Here is a 20739-nt window from a genome sequence, read left to right as displayed (position 1 = left end):
TACCATGTTTGTATTTTTACAGTAATGATTGCTTTCAGAATTAAAGTATTATTAAGATAAAACAAAATTAATTCTAAGCTCTAATGTACTTGCTGTCAATTGCCTTGACCCATCTTCACCCTTTTCTAGCCTGCTCTTTCTGCCAGTCTGCCCAGACTAATTTCGTGGCTGCTCAATATTCCCTGGTGGCTAAGACCATAAAGAATCTGCCTGCAATGCTGGAGACCTGGGTTTGATCCCTGGGTTGGGAGGTTCCCCTGGAGGAGGGCATACAACCCACTCCAGTATTCTTGCCTGGAGAATCCCATGGACAGAGAGCCTAGCGGGATACAGTCCATGGGAGTCACAAAGAGTCAGACACGACTGAGCAACTAAGTACTATAGTTAAGAACCTGGCTTTGGATGGCGGGAAAGGCATGATAGGATCCCGGCATTACAAGTGACACAGAGGGAGTGGCCATTTTGGCTCACTCATTTATTGAAAGAGAGTATTTAAATTCAGTTTGTAGGGGTGAGCATATCCTGCAATTAGCAAGTGAATATACAGAAAAGAAGACTTCCCAGCAAAATGATGTCGCCCAACCATTCTTTTTTTTTTTTTTAATGTAGGCATCATAATTCAAACACTCAGAGATAGGAGTTTAAAAGACATCAAATCTAGACTATAATTATTCTCTATGCAACTGAAACTGGAGTCTGCAAAAAGTGATCAGAGCTCCTACATCACACAATATACAAAAATTAACTCAAAATGGATATGGATGAGAGTTCGTTTGTAAGAGTAAAATGCAAATCTCTTAGGAAAGAAAGACGTAAATCTGTGTGATTCTGACTGAAGGAATGGTTTCTTAGATACACCAATGCACAAGCAACCAAAATAAATAAATAAATTGGACTTCATCACAAGTACATTAAGTTTTTGCTTGAACGATTACTTAAATGAAAAGACAGCCAGCATAATAGTATAAAAATTTGCAAATCATAATGCTATCTGATAAAGGAAGACTTACAATTAAAAACTAAAAAGACAAAAAATTTAATGGGCAAAGGATTTGAATTTGATAATTCACCCCAAACTGGCAAACAAATGACCAATCACCACATGAAAGGATGCTCAGCATCATTAATTCTTAGAGAAATGCAAATGAATGGCTTCATGAAATACGAATTCACACTCACTAGGAGGGCTATAATCAGAAAGACAATAACAAGTGTTAAGGAGGATGTGGAGAAATTGGAACCTTTCAACACAGCTCATAGGAATGTAAAATAGTGTAGTCATTTAGGAGGAGTTTGGGAGTACCTAAAAATTTAACCATAAAGTTACCGTATGTTCCCTCCTAGAGTTCTATTCCTAAGTATGTAACCCAAAATAAATGAAAACACACATCTGCAAAAAGTTGTACATGAATTTTCATAGCAACCCTGCTATAATAGTCAGAAGTGGAAATAACCCAAATTTCTATCAACTGGTGAATGGATAAGCAAAATATATGGTATGGTGTAACTACAATAGAATAGCATTTGGCCATTAAAAGGAATGAAGTATTGATTCATGCTACAAAATGGATGAACCCTGAAAATGTTAAGTGAAAGGCTGTATTCTTTTATGTGTCCATTAAATGATTGTTCAAAATAGGCAAATCCATAGAGTTGGAAAACTGATAAGTGATTGTCAGGAAATGAAAGAAAGAAAAAATGGAGATGGACTGCTAATTGTTAAAGTGTTTCTTTACAGAATGATGAAATGTTCTGGATTTGGATACTTGGGAGGGTTGTAAAACATTGTGAATACATTAAAAAGCACTGAATTGTGCAGTTTTTAAAAGATTTTCTTGTATATGCATTATAAGTTAATTTCTTTTTAATCCCAATTGAGGGACATTCTACAAAATACTTGACGAGTAATTGCCAAAACTGTCAAGAACATCAAAAATAAAGGCTGAGAAACTTTCTGAGTCTTATCATAACCAAGAAGAGCCTTGAGACAGGAGTACTAAATGTAATATATCATCCTGAATGAGATCTTGGACATTATGGAAAAACTGAGGACATCTGAATAAACCATAAACTTCCGTTAATAATAATGTACCAATATTGATTCATTATTGTAATGGGTGTACCATACAAATGTAACATATTGATAATAGGGGAATATATGTATGAGATATAGGGGAACTCTCTTGTACTACCTTCAAAATAATTGTGTAAATATAAAAGTATTCTGAAGATAAATTTGGTTAAGGGAATAAACCTGGATCAGAAAATGATATGCAAAAATATTCTAACATGGTCACCTATAAAGGAGAAGAAGTCTCACATACAAGGGAAGAAGGGAGACTTCCTACTGAAAAAAAAATCTAATTTGAAAGATTTTTGTCTGTAACTTGAATTTATGAACTATATGAAGTAAAAAGTAAAGGGAACAGAAAAAGTTGTTCAAGGAAACTTGTCTGGCAAAAGACAATAAAGTTAAAAGGGAAAACACAAGAGAACTCATTTGCTATATACTTAGATAATGAGTTATTAATTCTGTATCATTAATGAATCATTAATTGTCATTAATTATCACTACAGCCAGAACGTATAGAAATCAATAAGGAAAAGGGAACCTCAAAGAAAAAAGTGCAAGGATGCCCAGTCATTATGAAGTATCTTCCAGGTACTTTAACACTAGTTCAAATAACAACCATATGACTTATTTCGAATCTCCATCTCTTTTACAGGTTAGGAAATTGAGACACAGAGCAGTAAAAATCCACACTTAAAAGTCACACAGATCATAGGTGGTTGAGCTCAGATTCAAGCCCAGCACCCTGGCTCCAATACCCCTGCTCTTAACCACTACTCTTAACCATCTGTAATGGCCTAACCATCTTGTAGGGGTAATGACTCTGTTCATTATAATTTTAATTCCACAACCGATGTGCACAAATCCACATATGAGAACCCAAGCAGAAAGCTGGGTTGAAAGAGAAAACAACACAAAAACCCAAAACTGCCCCCTTATTCTCCTTACTTAAGTCACTTGGAGAGAGGCCTGGTGTGCTGCAGTCCATGGGGTCGCAAAGAGTCGGATACGACTGAGCAACTGAACTGAACTGAACTGAAGGGGACAACAGAGGATGAAATGGTTGGATGGCATCACCAACGTAATGGACATTAGTTTGAGTAGGCTCCAGGAGTTGGTGATGGACACGGAAGCCTGGCGTGCTGCAGTCCGTGGGGTCACAAAGAATCAGACAGGACTGAGCGACTGAACTGAACTGAAGGCACTGGGTGGCAGTCTTTCACTACAGGCACAATTGGTTCACAAGAAGCTCAACAGGAGAGAAAATCTTTGCTGCAGGCCCCCTCCCCCACCTTGGGAACCGCAGGAGGGAGATTCTCCTATTAGCAGCCTTCTTGGAAAGTCCCAGGACCAACTCAGGAAGAGGGTGATCAGGGGAAGAAAGTACCTACTTGTTCAGAAACAAAACACACACAATAAAAGATGCTCTTCCATCCACAGATTCTATATACATTCTCACTATGTCTCCAGATTTGGGGGCAAGAATTCTCTAGACGGGTCTAACGACCACATCACATCCTACCTACAACTTATGCATTTTTTTAATGGTTGGGAAGGAATCAAAAGAAAGAATATTTTGTGATACAAAAATTATATGAAGTTCACATTTCAGTATCCAGGAATAAAGTGCATGTAGAACATAGCTGAATAGAAAAACCCAGACTTTTCCCAAGTAAGGAAAAATCCAGGTCCCAAACTGCTGTGTGTTTCTCCTTTAGCCTTACACAATTATCACACTCACATAGAATACTTCACTTCTGACATTTCCATCACCAAATATGTGTTGGGTTTTCTCTAAACCAAGTAATTATCCATTACACCAGCTGGATGTCTTACAATTTAACTCAATTCTAATATTATCTACCTGGATATAGTATCAGATAACACAGGTCAGAGCCCACAGCTCAGTTCTACAAGACTACTCCTACTCTGCATCAGATGCCAAGTGCAAGGAATACTCCCCAGGTTACCCATAACTTCTGCGGACAATGTAGCCTGCCATAGCAGTAAACAAAGGATGTTGCTACCATCAAGCCATCACACTCTGCAGCCACCCCCAGCTATGCACCCTGAGGGGATTCAGGATGGAGAAAAACAGGATGTTGACCCTATATGGTTAAGGTGCACATCAAAGGAATGATTTCAGTGAGCCCAGACTCTTGCATCCTCCCAAACATAGAAAAAGTGTTAAGTTCATTAACTTGAGATATCTGGTTTTTCTCTAATTAACAGCAGACTTTAATGTTCCCACCACCTGGCTGTGGGGTGGGGGGTTGGTTGGTTGTTTTTTGCAAAAGCTCCTAAATATCTTGGCTCCTTCTTTAACTCTGGGAAACAGTCCCTCAGGACCGAAGGATTATCTTATGGGCTTCAGTCCTCAGAAAATCTGCCAAATAAAACTGAATTATCAACTTTTAGGTTGTGCTTTTTTCCCCCCCAGTCAACACTTCTGTGGTTTGGAGGCTCCTATGATCTCCTCAATTTATTTGCTAGAGCAACTCACAGAATTTAGGGAAAACTTTGCCTACGTTTCCTAGTTTATTAAAGGATATGATAAATGATACAGCTGAACAGCCTGAAGAGATACTTAGGGTGAGGTCTGGGAGGGTTGTCTTGTGAACCTGGGGTGCATCAATGTCCTCCCAGTACACAGATAGTTCACCAACCTACAATTTTCCCAAACATCATACTTTGGGAATTTTTGTGGAGCCTTCCTCATATAGGCATGTTCATTTATTAACTCCATTTACAGCCCCTCTCTCCTCTCTAGAGAAGTGAGGGGTGGGACTGAAAAATTCCAGGCTTCTAAGCATGGCTTGGTCTTTCTGATGTTCAAGAGTCACCCAATAGCCCACCCAGTCACCTCATTAGAACATAAGATGCTCCAAATATTCTTCTCACTTAGCAACTTACAAAAGATTTAGGAGCCCTGTGTCAAGGATGAGGTCAAAGACAAATATTAGAACCAGAGATGCCCCTAGTGTTCTTATCGTTCAGTCACTCAGTTGTGTTCAACTCTTTGAGACCCCATGGACTGCAGCATACCAGGCTTCCCTGTCCTTGTCCATCGAGTTGGTGATGCCATCCCACCATCTTATCCTCTGTCGTCCCCCTTCTCCTTCTGTCTTCAATCTTTCCCAGGATCAGGGTCTTTACCAATGAGTGAGCTCTTCACATAAGGTGGCCAAAGTGTTGGAGCTTCAGCATAAGTCCTTCTAGTGAATGTTCAGGGTTGATTTCCTTTAGGATTGACTGGTTTGATCTGCTTGCAGTCCAAGGGACTCTCAAGAGTCTTCTCCAAAACCACAGTTCAAAAGCGTCAATTCCTCGGCACTCAGCCTTCTTCATAGTCCAATTCTCACATTCATACATGACTACTGGAAAAACCATAGCTTTGACTAGATGGACCTTTGTTGGCAAAGTAATGTCTCTGCTTTTTAATATACTGTCTAGTTTGGTCAAAGCTTTTCTTCCAAGGAGGAAGCATGTTTTAATTTCATGGCTGCAGTCACCATCTGCAGTGATTCTGGATCCCAAGAGAATAAAGTCTGTCACTGTTTCCACTGTTTCCCCATCTATTTGCCATGAAGTGATGGGACTGGGTGCCATGATCTTAGTTTTTCCAATGTTGAGTTTTAAGACAAGTGTTCTTATTACTCAGGAATTTATAAGGTTTTAGGAGCTCTGTGGCAGGAACTGGGAGCAGAGACTGGCATTTAATTTTTTTTTCTGTTATCTCACAATAGCTTTGTACATTTGATTACATATTATCTATGGTTACAACTGCAGAGCTGAGCAGTTACAGCTGATGGGGTTAAAGGCATACTGCCTCTGGTGGCTCAGACGGTAAAGAATCTTCCTGTAAGGTGGGAGGCCTGGGTTCATTCAATCCCTAGGTTGGGATCATCCCTTGGAAAAGGGAATGGTGACTCATTCCAGTATTCTTGCCTGGAAATCCCAAGGACAGAGGTGCCTGGTGGGCTACAGTCCATCAGGTCAAAAAGAGTCACACACTACTGAGGGACTAACACACATATCCCCAACACAGGGGCTTCCCCAGTGACTCAGGTGGTGAAGAACTCCCCTACCAATATAGGAGACTCAAGAGATGTGTGGTCCATCCCTAACTCAGGAAGATCCCCTGGAGAAGAAAATGGCAAACTGCTCCAGTATTCTTGCCTGAGAATTTCATGGACACAGGAGCCTGGCAAGCTACAGTCCATGAGGTCACAAAGGAGTCGGACAGGACTGAGCACACCCGCACACACTCATGCATGCACCCCAACATATGCTTCATTGAATATTTTAAGCTGATGGTTCGGAGAAAATAGAAGAAGCAGGAAGGTCACTGTGATCTTCTCCCAACCCTCCTCTGAGATGAGTCATAAAAGTCTCCTGTGAGAGGTGCCCATCCTATACCCAGGGGGAAGGATCATTTTTATTTACGAAGACAAAAGGATGCCCAGAGGAATAAGAAAAATATGTTTTAATAAATCTCATCCAGTTTTATTCACTAACCTCATCCTCTCTGACATTTCTGTACAAACTTGGCATAAAAATAATCAAGGTCTGTTTCTATAGAATTTAAAATTCTAACTATAGAATTTAGGAATTCTATACTAATTTTCCTTAGGAATGAGGGTTCCTATGTCACATACAACTCACATTAAATAAATTTGCATGGGGAATTCCTCAGTGGTCCAGTGGTTAGGACTCCATTCAGGACTCCCTGTGTTCACTGCTGAGGATCCAGGGTATGATCCTTGGTTGAGGAACTAGGACCCCACCAGCCACCCAGAGCTGGCAAAAGAAAAAAGGTCATAAATAAATCTGTTTGTCTTTGTAAGTTTAATTTTCAAATCCTGCAAGGACAGGGTTGAGGAGAGCTTTTTCCTGCACTAAACAGCAGAAACTATTTTTAAAAAAGCCAAAAATATTTACTATCTGACTGTGATGGTAATTTTATGTGTCAAATTGACTAGGACAGGCTGCTGCTGCTGCTAAATCACTTCAGTCGTGTCCGACTCTGTGTGACCCCATAGACGGCAGCCCACCGGGCTCCGCTGTCCCTGGGATTCTCCAGGCAAGAACACTGGAGTGGGTTGCCATTTCCTTCTCCAATGCATGAAAGTGAAAAGTGAAAGTGAAGTCGTTGAAGCTTGTCTGACTCTTAGTGACCCCATGGACTGCAGCGTACAGGCTCCTCCATCCATGGGATTTTCCAGGCTAGAGTACTGGAGTGGGTTGCCATTGCCTTCTCCCAACTAGGACATAGTACTCAGATATTTGGTCAAACATCATCTGTTTGTTGCTGTGGAGATATTCTTCAGATGAGATTAACATTTAAATCAGTAGACTTAGAGCAAAGCAGATTACTCCCATAATGTAGGTAAGTCTCATTCAATCAGTTGAAGGTCTTAAGCAAAAGCAGACTGAGGTCCCCAAAGAAAGATAGAATTCTCCCAGCAGATAGCCTTTGGAGTCTTGCTGTACATTCAACACTTCCTTGGGTTCCCAACCTGCTGGCTTACCCTGCAGATTTTGGATTTGCCATTGACTCACATGAGTCAATTTCTAAAAATAAATTCTTATTTGTCCAACAAATTGGCCCTTTAGAGAAAAAGTTTGCTGATCTTTATCTTAGTCACTTTTATCACAAAAGTTGTCAGGAATTCATAGTCAGAATAGTGTGATTAACAATCTTCCTTTTACAATATATGTAAATGAAACCATCAGGCTGACATATAGCAACAACATGGATGAAATTTCAGGGCATTATGTGAATGAACTATGGCAGACAGCAAAGGACAAATATTATATGATTCTACTTACATGAGATACCTGGAGTAGTCAGATTCATAGAGACATAAAGTAGAATGGTCATTGGTAGGGGCTGGGAATAGGGAGAAATGGGGAACTGTTGTTTAGTGGGTACTGTTTCAGTTATTCAAAATGAAATGAGTTCTGGAGATGTATGGTTGATAGTTGCAGAACAGTGTGACACACAGTGCCACTGAGCTATACATTTTAAATGGTAAATTTTATTTAACATGAATTTTATCACAGTAAAAAAAATAGTACAAAGCACTATGATGAGTAAGCAAATTATTAGATTCATGAAAAGAAAGCCCAGATGCAAATTTAAAAAAAATACCCAAAATGTCTGTACATTATAGTTTTCCAGGGAAGTTGTTTTGGTTCTGTTAATTGCTTTACAAGTTACTTGCAAAATATATTTAAATAATTTTTACATCAACAATAAATTCTGTTGATAATTTAAAGTAAGTAAAATATTTCTTTGGTCTCCACTACTGTGGCACCAACCATGATTACTCCATTGGTCCAAACTTGTACTATCAGCAAATTCGTCTCCCCTCCATTGAGACACTGATTCCCAACACCTTCACATTTTCAGCACCACATTCTTACCAGATATCAAGAATCAGAGTTCCTGAAAGTTTGTGCTGGGCTGTGCTAAGTAACTTCAGTCATGTCTGACTCTTTGCAACCCTGTGGACCATAGCCTGCCAGGTTCCTCTGTCCATGGGATTTTTCAGGAAAGAATACTGGAGTGGGCTTCCATCCCTTCCTCCAGGGGTCTAGTTTATAAAGCACCAAACTTGGCCTCCCAGATCTTGATGCCAAAAGGCATATTAAGCTGTACCTAATTCTTAGAGACATTTTACACAAAATCATAGAATATAAGTAAATGTATCTTTCAGCAAGTGGTTCATTAATTACACAACTTAGAGGCCACTAATGAGAATCTTGAATGGGAAAGAGCAGGAAGAGTGCAAAAGGGAGAAAGAATATAAGCCACACAATTTATAATATATCTTTGCCTTAGTCCCAAAGAGTGAATATCCATAGTATACTTTTCTCAAAAGCAAAATGAGCTTTCTAATACCTAACCTTATTTGGGGGCAAATTTTCAGATACCATTGCATTGAACCAGAGATCAAATTGCCAACATTCGTTGGATCATAGAAAAACCAAGCGAGTTCCAGAAAAACATCTACTTCTGCTTTATTGACTATGCCAAAGCCTTTGACTGTGTGGATCACAACAAATTCTGGAAAATTCTGAAAGAGATGGGAATACCAGACCACCTGACCTGCCTTTTGAAATATCTGTATGCAGGTCAAGAAGCAACAGTTAGAACTAGACATGGAACAACAGACTGGTTCCAAATGGGAAAGGAGTACATCAAGGCAGTATATTGTCACCCTCTCCAGGCAAGAACACTGGAGTGGGTTGCATTTCCTTCTCCAATGCATGAAAGTGAAAAGTGAAAGTGAAGTCGCTTAGTCCTGTCTGACTCTTAGTGACCCCATGGACTGCAGCCCACCAGGCTCCTCCGTCCATGGGATTTTCCAAGCAAGAGTACTGGAGTGGGGTGCCATTGCCTTCTCCATCATTGAACTTACATGCAGAGTACATCATGAGAAATGCCAGGTTGGATGAAGTGCAAGCTGGAATCAAGATTGCCAGGAGAAATATCAATAACATCACATATACAGATGACAGCACCTTTATGGCAGAAAGTGAAGAAGAACTAAAGAACCTCTTGATGAAAGTGAAAGAGGAGAGTGAAAAAGTTGGCTTAAAACTCAACATTCAGAAAACTAAGATCATGGCATCTCGTCCCATCTCTTCATGACAAATAGATGGGGAAACAATGGAAACAGTGACAGACTTTATTTATTTATTTTTTTGGCTCCAAAATCTTTGCAGGTGGTGACTACAGCTGTGAAGTCAAAAGATGCTTGCTTCTTAGAAGAAAAGCTATGACCAACCTAGACAGCATATTAAAAAGCAGAGACATCACTCTGCCAACAAAGTTTCATCTAGTCAAAGCTTTGGTTTTTCCAGTAGTCATGTTTGGATGTGAGAGTTGAACTATAAAGAAAGCTGAGCACCAAAGAATTGATGCTTCTGAACTGTGGTGTTGGAGAAGACTCCTGAGAGTCCCTTGAATTGCAAGGAGATCCAACCAGTCCATCCTAAAGATCAGTCCTGAATATTCATTGGAAGGACTGATGCTGAAGCTGAAACTTCAATAATTTGGCCACGTGATGCAAAGACATGACTCACTGGAAAAGACCCTGCTGCTGCTGCTGCTGCTAAGTCGCTTCAGTCGTGTCCGACTCTGTGCAACCCCATAGATGGCAGCCCACCAGGCTCCCTCGTCCCTGGGATTCTCCAGACAAGAACACTAGAGTGGGTTGCCATTTCCTTCTCCAATGCATGAAAGTGAAAAGTGAAAGTGAAGTCACTCAGTTGTGTCTGAATCTTAGCGACCCCATGGGCTGCAGCCTACCAGGCTCCCCCGTCCATGGGATTTTCCAAGCAAGAGTACTGGAGTGGGGTGCCATTGACTTATCTGCTGGAAAACATTAAAAGCAGGAGGAGAAGGGGATGACAGAGGATAGGATGGTTGGATGGCATCACTGACTCAATGAACATGAGTTTGAGCAAGCTCCGGGAGTTGGTGATGGACAGGGAAACCTGGCGTGCTGCAGTCAATGGAGTCACAAAGAGTCAGACACGACTGTGCAGCTGAACTGACTGATATCTAGAAAAGCACTAATTCTCTTCATGGTAACATCAGATCCTTGTGACTAGCAGAAAAACTTTTGTAAAATGAGGCCTTAATTGTATTGAACTCCACCTTCACCAAAACCTTATATATTGACTTTCTTTCCATTGCCTCTTTGGAGCAGTCTCTCAGAGCTATCTGAGGTGTTGCCTCCTAGGCTGCAGTCCTCATTTTGGCCCAAACAAAGCTTAACACAATTTTCTGATGCTATCTGTAGGTTTTTCTAAGTAACATATCATGTCATCTGCAAATAGTGAGAGTTGTACTTCTTCCTTTTCAATATGGATTCCTCTTATTTCTTTCTCTTTGATTGCCACAGCTAGGACTTCCAAAACTATATTAAATAATAGTGGTGAGAGTGGGTACCCTTGTCTTATTCCTGATCTTAGAGGGAATCCTTTTCAGTTTTTCACCATTTAGAGTAATGTTTGCTCTGGGCTTGTTGTATATGGCTTTTATTATGTTAAAGTAGGTTCCTTCTATGCCAATTTTTTGAAGAGCTTTTATCATAAATGGGTGCTGAATTTTTTCAAAAGCTTTTTCTGCATCTATTGAAATTATAGTATGGTTTTTAGCTTTCAAGTTGTTAATATGGTGTATAACACTGATTGATCTGCATTTATTAAAGAATCCTTGCACCAGACAGAATGGCCATAACCAAAAAAAATCCACAAACAACAAGTGCTGGAGAGGGTATGGAGAAAAGGGAACACTCCTACACTGCTGGTGGGAATGTAAATTGATACAGTCACTATGGAAGATAGTATGGAGATTCCTTCAGTTCAGTTGCTTAGTCGTGTCCAACTCTTTGTGACCCCATGAATCGCAGCACACCAGGCCTCCCTGTCCATCACCAACACCCGGAGTTCACTCCGACTCACGTGCATCGAGTCAGTGATGCCATCCAGCCATCTCATCCTCTGTCGTCCCCTTCTCCTCCTGCCCCCAATCCCTCCCAGCATCAGAGTCTTTTCCAATGAGTCAACTCTTCACATGAGGTGGCCGAAGTACTGGAGTTTCAGCTTCAGCATCATTCCCTCCAAAGAAATCCCAGGGCTGATCTCCTTCAGAATGGAGATTCTTTAAAAAACTATAAATAAAACCATATGACCCAGCAATTCCACTTCTAGGCATATACCCTGAAGAAACCAAAACTGAAAAAGATACATCGGAGTATCTTTGCAATACTATTTAGAATTGCAACACTATTTAGAATAGCCAAGGCCTGGAAGATGAATGGATAAAGAAGATGTGGTACATTTATACAATGAAATAGTACTCAGCCATAAAAATGAACACATTTGAGTCAGTTCTAATGAGGTGGATGAGCCTACAGCCTATTACACAGAGTGAAGTAAGTCAGAAAGAGAAAAGAAGTATCATATATTAATGCAAGTATGTGGAATCCAGACCGATGTTACTGACAAAACTTTTCAGAGAGCAGCAATGGAGACATAGACATAGAGAACAGACTATGGACAAGGGTGGGGGAAATGAGGGAGAGGGTGAAACAAATGAAGAGAATAGCATGGATGCATATACACTAACATATGTAAATAGATAGCAAATGGGAATTTGCTATATGACTCGGAGAACTCAAACTGGGACTCTATAGTAACCTAGAGGGCTGGGAATGGGCGGGACATGGGAGGGATATTCAAGAGGGAGGGGACATATATACACCTATGATTTATTCATATTGATGTATGACAGAAATCAAAGCAATATTGTCAAGCAATCAATTAAAAATAAATATTAAAACAAAACTTGCAACTCTCATATTGTGCATCACTGATCTGATCTGATCTGATCTGATAAAAGGTCAAAAGTGGATCAGTTCAGTTCAGCCACTCAGTCGTGTCCGACTCTTTGCGACCCCATGAATTGTAGCACGCCAGGCCTCCCTGTCTATCCCCAACTCCTGGAGTACACTCAGACTCAAGTCCATCCAATCAGTGATGCCATCCAGCCATCTCATCCTCTGTCGTCCCCTTCTCCTCCTGCCCCCAATCCCTCCCAGCATCAGAGTCTTTTCCAATGAGTCAACTCTTCCCATGAGGTGGCCAAAGTACTGGAGTTTCAGCTTTAGCATCATTCCTTCCAAAGAAATCCCAGGGCTCATCTCCTTCAGAATGGACTGGTTGGATCTCCTTGCAGCCCAAGGGATTCTTAAGAGTCTTCTCCAACACCACAGTTCAAAAGCATCAATTCTTTGGTGCTCAGCCTTCTTCGCAGTCCAACTCTCACATCCATACATGACCACAGAAAAAACCATAGCCTTGACTAGACGGACCTTTGTTGGCAAAGTAATGTCTCTGCTTTTGAATATGCTATCTAGGTTGGTCATAACTTTCCTTCCAAGGAGTAAGCGTCTTTTAATTTCATGGCTGCAGTCACCATCTGCAGTGATTTTGGAGCTCCCAAAAATAAAGTCTGACACTGTTTTCCACTGTTTCCCCATCTATTTCCCATGAAGTGATGGGACCAGATGCCATGATCTTCATTTTCTGAATGTTCAGCTTTAAGCCAACTTTTTCACTCTCCACTTTCACTTTCATCAAGAGGCTTTTTAGTTCCTCTTCACTTTCTGCCATAAGGGTGGTGTCATATGCATATCTGAGGTTATTGATATTTCTCCTGGCAATCTTGATTCCAGCTTGTGATTCTTCCAGTCCAGCGTTTCTCATGATGTACTCTGCATAGAAGTTAAATAAACAGGGTGACAATATATAGCCTTGACGTACTCCTTTTCTTATTTGGAACCAGTCTGTTGTTCCATGTCCAGTTCTAACTGTTGCTTCCTGACCTGCATACAGATTTCTCAAGAGGCAGGTCAGGTGGTCTGGTATTCCCATCTCTCTCAGAATTTTCCACAGTTTATTGTGATCCACAGACTCAAAGGCTTTGGCATAGTCAATAAAGCAGAGATGTTTTTCTGGAACTCTCTTGCTTTTTCTATGGTCCAGCGGGTGTTGGCAATAGGATCTCTGGTTCCTCTGCCTTTTCTAAAACCAGCTTGAACATCAGGAAGTTCACGGTTCATGTATTGCTGAAGCCTGGCTTGGAGAATTTTGAGCATTACTTTACCAGCATGTGAGATGAGTGCAGCTGTGCGGTAGTTTGAGCATTCTTTGGCAGTGCCTTTCTTTGGGATTGGAATGAAAACTGACCTTTTCCAGTCCTGTGGCCACTGTTGAGTTTTCCAAATTGGCTGGCATACTGAGTGCAGCACTTTCACAGCATCATCTTTCAGGATTTGAAAGAGCTCAACTGGAATTTCATCACCTCCACTAGCTGTGTTCGTAGTGATGCTTTCTAAGGCCCACTTGACTTCACATTCCAGGATGTCTGGCTCTAAGTCAGTGATCACACCATCGTGATTATCTGGGTCATGAAGATCTTTTTTGTACAGTTCTTCTGTGTATTCTTGCCACCTCTTCTTAATATCTTCTGCTTCTCTTTGGTCCATACCATTTCTGTCCTTTATCGAGCCCATCTTTGCATGAAATGTTCCCTTGGTATCTCTAATTTTCTTGAAGAGATCTCTAGTCTTTCCCATTCTGTTGTTTTCCTCTATTTCTTTGCATTGATCGCTGAGGAAGGCTTTCTTATCTCTTCTTACTATTCTTTGGAACTCTGCATTCAGGTGCTTATATCTTTCCTTTTCTCCTTTGCTTTGCACTTCTCTTCTTTTCACAGATATTTGTAAAGCCTCCCCAGACAGCCATTTTGCTTTTTTACATTTCTTTTCCATGGGGATGGTCTTGATCCGTCTCCTGAACAATGTCATGAACCTCATTCCATAGTTCATCAGGCACTCTATCTATCAGATCTAGGCCCTTAAATCTATTTCTCACTTCCACTGTATAATCATAAGGGATTTGATTTAGGTCATACCTGAATGGTCTAGTGGTTTTCCCTACTTTCTTCAATTTCAGTCTGAATTTGGTAATAAGGAGTTAATGATCTGAGCCACGGTCAGCTCCCAGTCTTGTTTTTTTTTTGACTGTATAGATCATCTCCATCCCCAATTTCTAGAAATCCCCATCCCTTCCCCCAAATAGTTAGGATAATCCTCTTACTCATTAGCCTATACAATTACCCAATCTTATAAAAACTAATAGCCCCATAATGTCATACCCTGGTGACTCTTGCCTTTGAAGATGGTCCACACTCTGTCTATGGAGTTTTAATCTCCCTGAATAAATCTTATCTCCCCCTACTGTGGCTCACTCTTGAATTCTTTCCTGTAAGGAGCCCAGAACCCACATTTGGCAGCTGTCCTAGGGACTCAGACACAACCTGGGATGTAATCATGCTCTCTAGTCCTACTCTCTTTCCTGCAACACTAGGGAACTGGATACTTGTGATATTGCAACTTAGAATAAGATATCTCCCTTTTTCTGGCGCAGAGCTCCTAAAACCCTTGCAATTTCTTGTGCTGAGAGTAAAAATGGTATTTTTTGTTATGCTAAAAAGGTGATTTTAGAAGGTAGGGAAGAATGAGGGCTGGCTTGGTTGCCAAGATAAGCAAGTGATAAGGGAGGTGGCACTTTCAATCCCATCCCCTGACCTCTGAGGAGGAGAGAGGGCTGAAAATGGAATCAGTCTTCAGTGGTCAGTGATTTAATTAACCATACATAGGTAATGAAGATTCCATTAAAAACAAAAGGATGGGTTTGGAGAACTTCTAGGTTTGTGAACTAGAAATATTTCATACACCACAGTGATGGGCCCACTCTCCACAGGGACAGAGTCCCTTTGATCAGGACCTTGCACTTGGAATCTGTTCCTGTAGCTGCTGATTCCTAACTTTTAATGTGCTTTGTAATAAACTGGTAATATAGTGAGTAAAACAGTTTTATAAGTCCTGTGAACCATTCTAACAAATTAATTGAATCCAAGTGGTCATAAGAAGCTCTGATTTTTAGCCAGTTGGTGAGAGACACAGGAGATAACCTGAACTTGCAATTGGTATCTGAAGCAGGAGGGGCAGTTTGTAGGGCTGAGCCCTTACCCTGTGAAATCTGATACTATCTCTAGTTAGATAACATCAGATTTGAATTGAATTTCAGTGTCTGGTGTCAGACAATTGCTATCTGGTGTCAGACAACTGCTTGGTGGTTGTAGGGGAAATTTTCCCACATGTTGGAATTGCGTATACAAACCTTAATACTCAAATTCCAGCCAGGCCTCAAGTGCCATTCTTTTTTTCCCAAGTGCCATTCTTCTATAGCTCCTGCATCAATGACAGCTCCAAAACCCCTCTGGTTGGGAGGGCAAGACAGAGGGGTGGGGAACTCAGGAAACCAATTAACTTGAAGGCTTACCTTCAAGTACCATTTATTCTCTAGCACATTCTCTGAATAGAGTGATAACAAAACTGATGCTCAGATGCTTGAAGGACTTGCTCAAGATCTCAGACTTTTTAAAAATTATCATAAAATTAAGAAAATCACAAGCACAAGACACTGAATCAACAAGATATAGATACAGACTGTACTATAGATGTGGAGTGGGTTGCCCACCTCAGTATTCTTGCCTGAGGATCCCAAGGACAGGAGTCATGGGGTTTCAAAGAGTCAGACATGACTGAGTGACTAAGCACACAGATGTGGAAGATACTACAGATGCTGAAGAATTTATTAAAGAATGTGAAGAAATAAATAATATGGGAAAATGTCAGAATAAACTATCACTTGTTGGAACTGAGACATTCACTGATTCAAATGCTCAGTTATTACAAATTATGTAAGTGAAATGTTTCACCACCACTGGATTTAGTCAATGTCAGAAAGAAAGTCCTGTTTATTCCACTGAATGAAGCTGTTCTGCCTGGTAATATTAGGAAGAATTCCAAAAATTAAGGCATGATATAGCAATGGTACTGTCTACTATTCAAAAAATGAAAAGATAAAAGTTAAAACAGTGATTGGATATACAGAAACAGATACTGGAATCTCTCATTTAACTCAACAATGAAACATCGCATAGTGACATATTTTTCTGAGTTGAGAAAATTTAATAAGCTGAAAACAACATTTAATATAAAAGAATATAAAGAAAAACTCTTAATTACCTTGTGAGAGCTTCTAGAAGACCATTTTCTTATAATTGATAGAAGATTGAAAAAGACAAGAGAAAAATCAAGTAAATAACCTAACTTTACACCTTAAGCAAATACAAAAAGAAGAAATGAAGAACCCCAGGGCTAGTAGAAGGAAAGAAATCATAAAAATTTGGGCAGAAATAAATGAAAAAGAAACAAAGGAGACTATAGCAAAAATCAACAAAACTAAAATCTGGCTCTTTGAGTATATAAAAAAAATAGACAAACCATTAGCCAGACTCATCAAGAAAAAAAGGCAGAAGAACAAAATCAACAAAATTAGAAATGTAAATGGAGAAATCACAACAGACAACACAGAAATACAAAGGATCATACGAGACCATTATCAGCAACTATATGCTAATAAAATGGACAACTTGGAAGAAATGGACGAATTCTTAGAAGAGTATAAGTTTCCAAAACTGAACCAGGAAGAAACAGAAAATCTTAATAGACCCATCACAAGCATGGAAATTGAAACTGTAATCAAAAATCTTCCAGCAAACAAAAGTCCAAGACCAGAAGGCTTCACAGGTGAATTCTACCAAAAATTTAGAGTAGAGCTAACACCTATCCTACTCAAACTCTTCCAGAAAATTTCATAGGAAGGTAAACTGCCAAACACATTCTATGAGGCCACCATCACCCTAATACAAAAATCAGACAAAGATGCCACAAAAAAGAAAACTACAGGCCAATATCACTGATGAACATAGATGCAAAAATCCTTAACAAAATTCTAGCAAACAGAATCCAACAACATATTAAAAAGATCATACATCATGACCAAGTGGGCTTTATCTCAGGGATGCAAGGATTCTTGAACATCTGCAAATCAATCAACATAATATACCACATTAACATGAAAAATAAAAACCATATGATTATTTCAATAGATACAGAGAAAGCCTTTGACAAAATTCAACATCCATTTATGATAAAAACCTTCCAGAAAGCAGGCATAGAAGGAACATACCTCAACATAATAAAAGCCATATATGATAAACCCACAACAAACATTATCCTCAATGGTGAAAAATTGAAAGCATTTCCCCTAAAGTCAGAAACAAGACAAGGCTGCCCACTCTCACCACCACTATTCAACACAGTTTTGGAAATTTTAGCCACAGCCATCAGAGCAGAAAAAGAAATAACAGGAATCCAGATTGGAAAAGGAGAAGTAAAACTCTCACTGTTTGCAGATGACATGATCCTCTACATAGAAAACCCTAAAGACACTGCCAGAAAATTACTAGAGCTAATCAATGAATATAGTAAAGTTGCAGGATATAAAATCAACACCCAGAAATCTCTTGCATTCCTATACACTAATAATGAGAAAACAGAAAGAGAAATTAAGGAAACAACTCCATTCACCATTGTAACGAAAAGAATAAAATACTTAGGAATATATCTACCTAAAGAAACTAAAGACCTATATATAGAAAACTATAAAACACTGGTGAAAGAAATCAAAGAGGACACTAATAGATGGAGAAATATACCATGTTCATGGATTGGAAGAATCAATATAGTGAAAATGAGTATACTACCCAAAGCAATTTATAGATTCAATGCAATCCCTATCAAGCTACCAACAGTATTCTTTACAGAGCTAGAACAAATATTTTCACAATTTGTATGGAAATACAAAAAACCTTGAATAGACAAAGCAATCTTGAGAAACAAGAATGGAACTGGAGGAATCAACCTGCCTGACTTCACGCTCTACTACAAAGCCACAGTCATCAAGACAGTATGGTACTGGCACAAAGACAGAAATATAGATCAATGGAACAAAATAGAAAGCCCAGAGATAAATCCACGCACATATGGACACCTTATCTTTGACAAAGGAGGCAAGAATATACAATGGATTAAAGACAATCTCTTTAACAAGTGGTGCTGGGAAAACTGGTCAGCCACTTGTAAAAGAATGAAACTAGAACACTTTCTAACACCATACACAAAATTAAACTCAAAATGGATTAAAGATCTTAACGTAAGACCAGAAACTATAAAACTCCTAGAGGAGAACATAGGCAAAACACTCTCCAAGATACATCACAGCAGGATCCTCTACAACCCACCTCCCAGAATATTGGAAATAAAGAAAAAAATAAACAAATGGGACCTAATTAAACTTAAAAGCTTCTGCACAACAAAGGAAATTATAAGCAAGGTGAAAAGACAGCCTTCAGAATAGGAGAAAATAATAGCAAATGAAGCAACTGACAAACAACTAATCTCAAAAATATACAAGCAACTCCTACAGCTCAATTCCAGAAAAATAAATGACCCAATTAAAAAATGGGCCAAAGAACTAAATAGACATTTCTCCAAAGAAGACATACAGATGGCTAACAAACACATGAAAAGATGCTCAACATCACTCATTATCAGAGAAATGCAAATCAAAACCACTATGAGGTACCATTTCACGCCAGTCAAAATGGCTGCAATCCAAAAGTCTACAAGCAATAAATGCTGGAGAGGATGTGCAGAAAAGGGAACCCTCTTACACTGTTGGTGGGAATGGAAACTAGTACAGCCACTATGGAGAACAGTGTGGATATTCCTTAAAAAACTGGAAATAGAACTGCCTTATGACCCAGCAATCCCACTGCTGGGCATACACACTGAGGAAATCAGAAGGGAAAGAGACACGTGTACCCCAATGTTCATCGCAGCACTGTTTATAATAGCCAGGACATGGAAGCAACCTAGATGTCCATCAGCAGACGAATGGATAAGAAAGCTGTGGTACATATACACAATGGAGTATTACTCAGCCATTAAAAAGAGTACATTTAAATCAGTTCTAATGAGGTGGGTGAAACTGGAGCCTATTATACAGAGTGAAGTAAGCCAGAAAGAAAAACATCAATACAGTATACTAACGCATATATATGGAATTTAGAAAGATGGTAACAATAACCCTGTGTACGAGACAGCAAAAGAGACACTGATGTATCGAACAGTCTTTTGGACTCTGTGGGAGAGGGAGAGGGTGGGAAGATTTGGGAGAATGACATTGAAACATGATAATATCATATATGAAACGAGTCACCAGTCCAGGTTCGATGCATGATACTGGATGCCCGGGGCTGGTGCACTGGGACGACCCAGAGGGATGGTTATGGGGAGGGAGGAAGGAGGAGGGTTCAGGATGGGTAACACATGTATACCTGTGGCAGATTCATTTTGATGTATGGCAAAACCAATACAATAGTGTAAGGCTAAAAAATAAAATTAAATTAAAAAAAGAAAAAAAAAGAAAAAGAAACATGCTTAGAAGTCCAAAATAAATAAATAAATAAAATTATTTGTTCCAGTTTTGTGAAACATATTTATGGTGTTTTGATAGGGATTTCATTAATATGAATGTGATTTCATTAAAATGGTGTTTTGATAGGGATTTCCTTGGGTAATATGGTCATTTTAAAAATATTAATTCTTCCAGTCCAAGAAGACATATCTTTCCATATATTTGTGTTGTCTTCAATTTCCTTCTTCAGTGTCTTATAGTTTTCCAAGTACAGGATTTTTGACCCCTTAGATAAACTTATTCTTAAGCATTTTATTCTTTTTGATGTAATGGTAAAAGGCTTATTTCCTTGGTTTCTCTGATTAAAATTGGGTGGAAAACCCAAATGTTTTCCCCAAGAATACATGAAGATGAACAACAGGCACATGAAAAAATGCTCAACATGGCTTACCATTAGGGAAACACAAGTCAAAAGATAAAATGAAGTATCACTTTACACGTGTCAAAATGGCTATCATCAAAAATAATACAACTAACAAATCTTAGCCAGAATGTTGAAAAAGAAAACCCTCATATAATTCCAGTGAGAAAGCAAATTGATGAAGTCACTATGGAAAACAATTTGGAGATTGTTAAAAATAAAAACCAAAAACTAAAAACAGTGCTAACACATGCTCCAGCAATTCCACTTC

General features: G+C 39.4%; 1 pseudogene; it reads left to right on the top strand.

Annotated features, from left to right (window-relative positions):
• The first annotated feature begins 1138 nt into the window (after positions 1-1138).
• On the top strand, positions 1139-20338 carry LOC129634478 (centromere protein K-like; annotated as a pseudogene).
• The last annotated feature ends 401 nt before the right edge of the window (positions 20339-20739 follow it).

This window comes from Bubalus kerabau, chromosome 19 (assembly GCF_029407905.1).
Source record: "Bubalus kerabau isolate K-KA32 ecotype Philippines breed swamp buffalo chromosome 19, PCC_UOA_SB_1v2, whole genome shotgun sequence".
Classification (NCBI taxonomy): domain Eukaryota; kingdom Metazoa; phylum Chordata; class Mammalia; order Artiodactyla; family Bovidae; genus Bubalus; species Bubalus kerabau.
The sequence above is the reverse complement of the archived record's forward strand: the minus strand, read 5'-3'. Positions and strand labels throughout refer to the sequence as shown.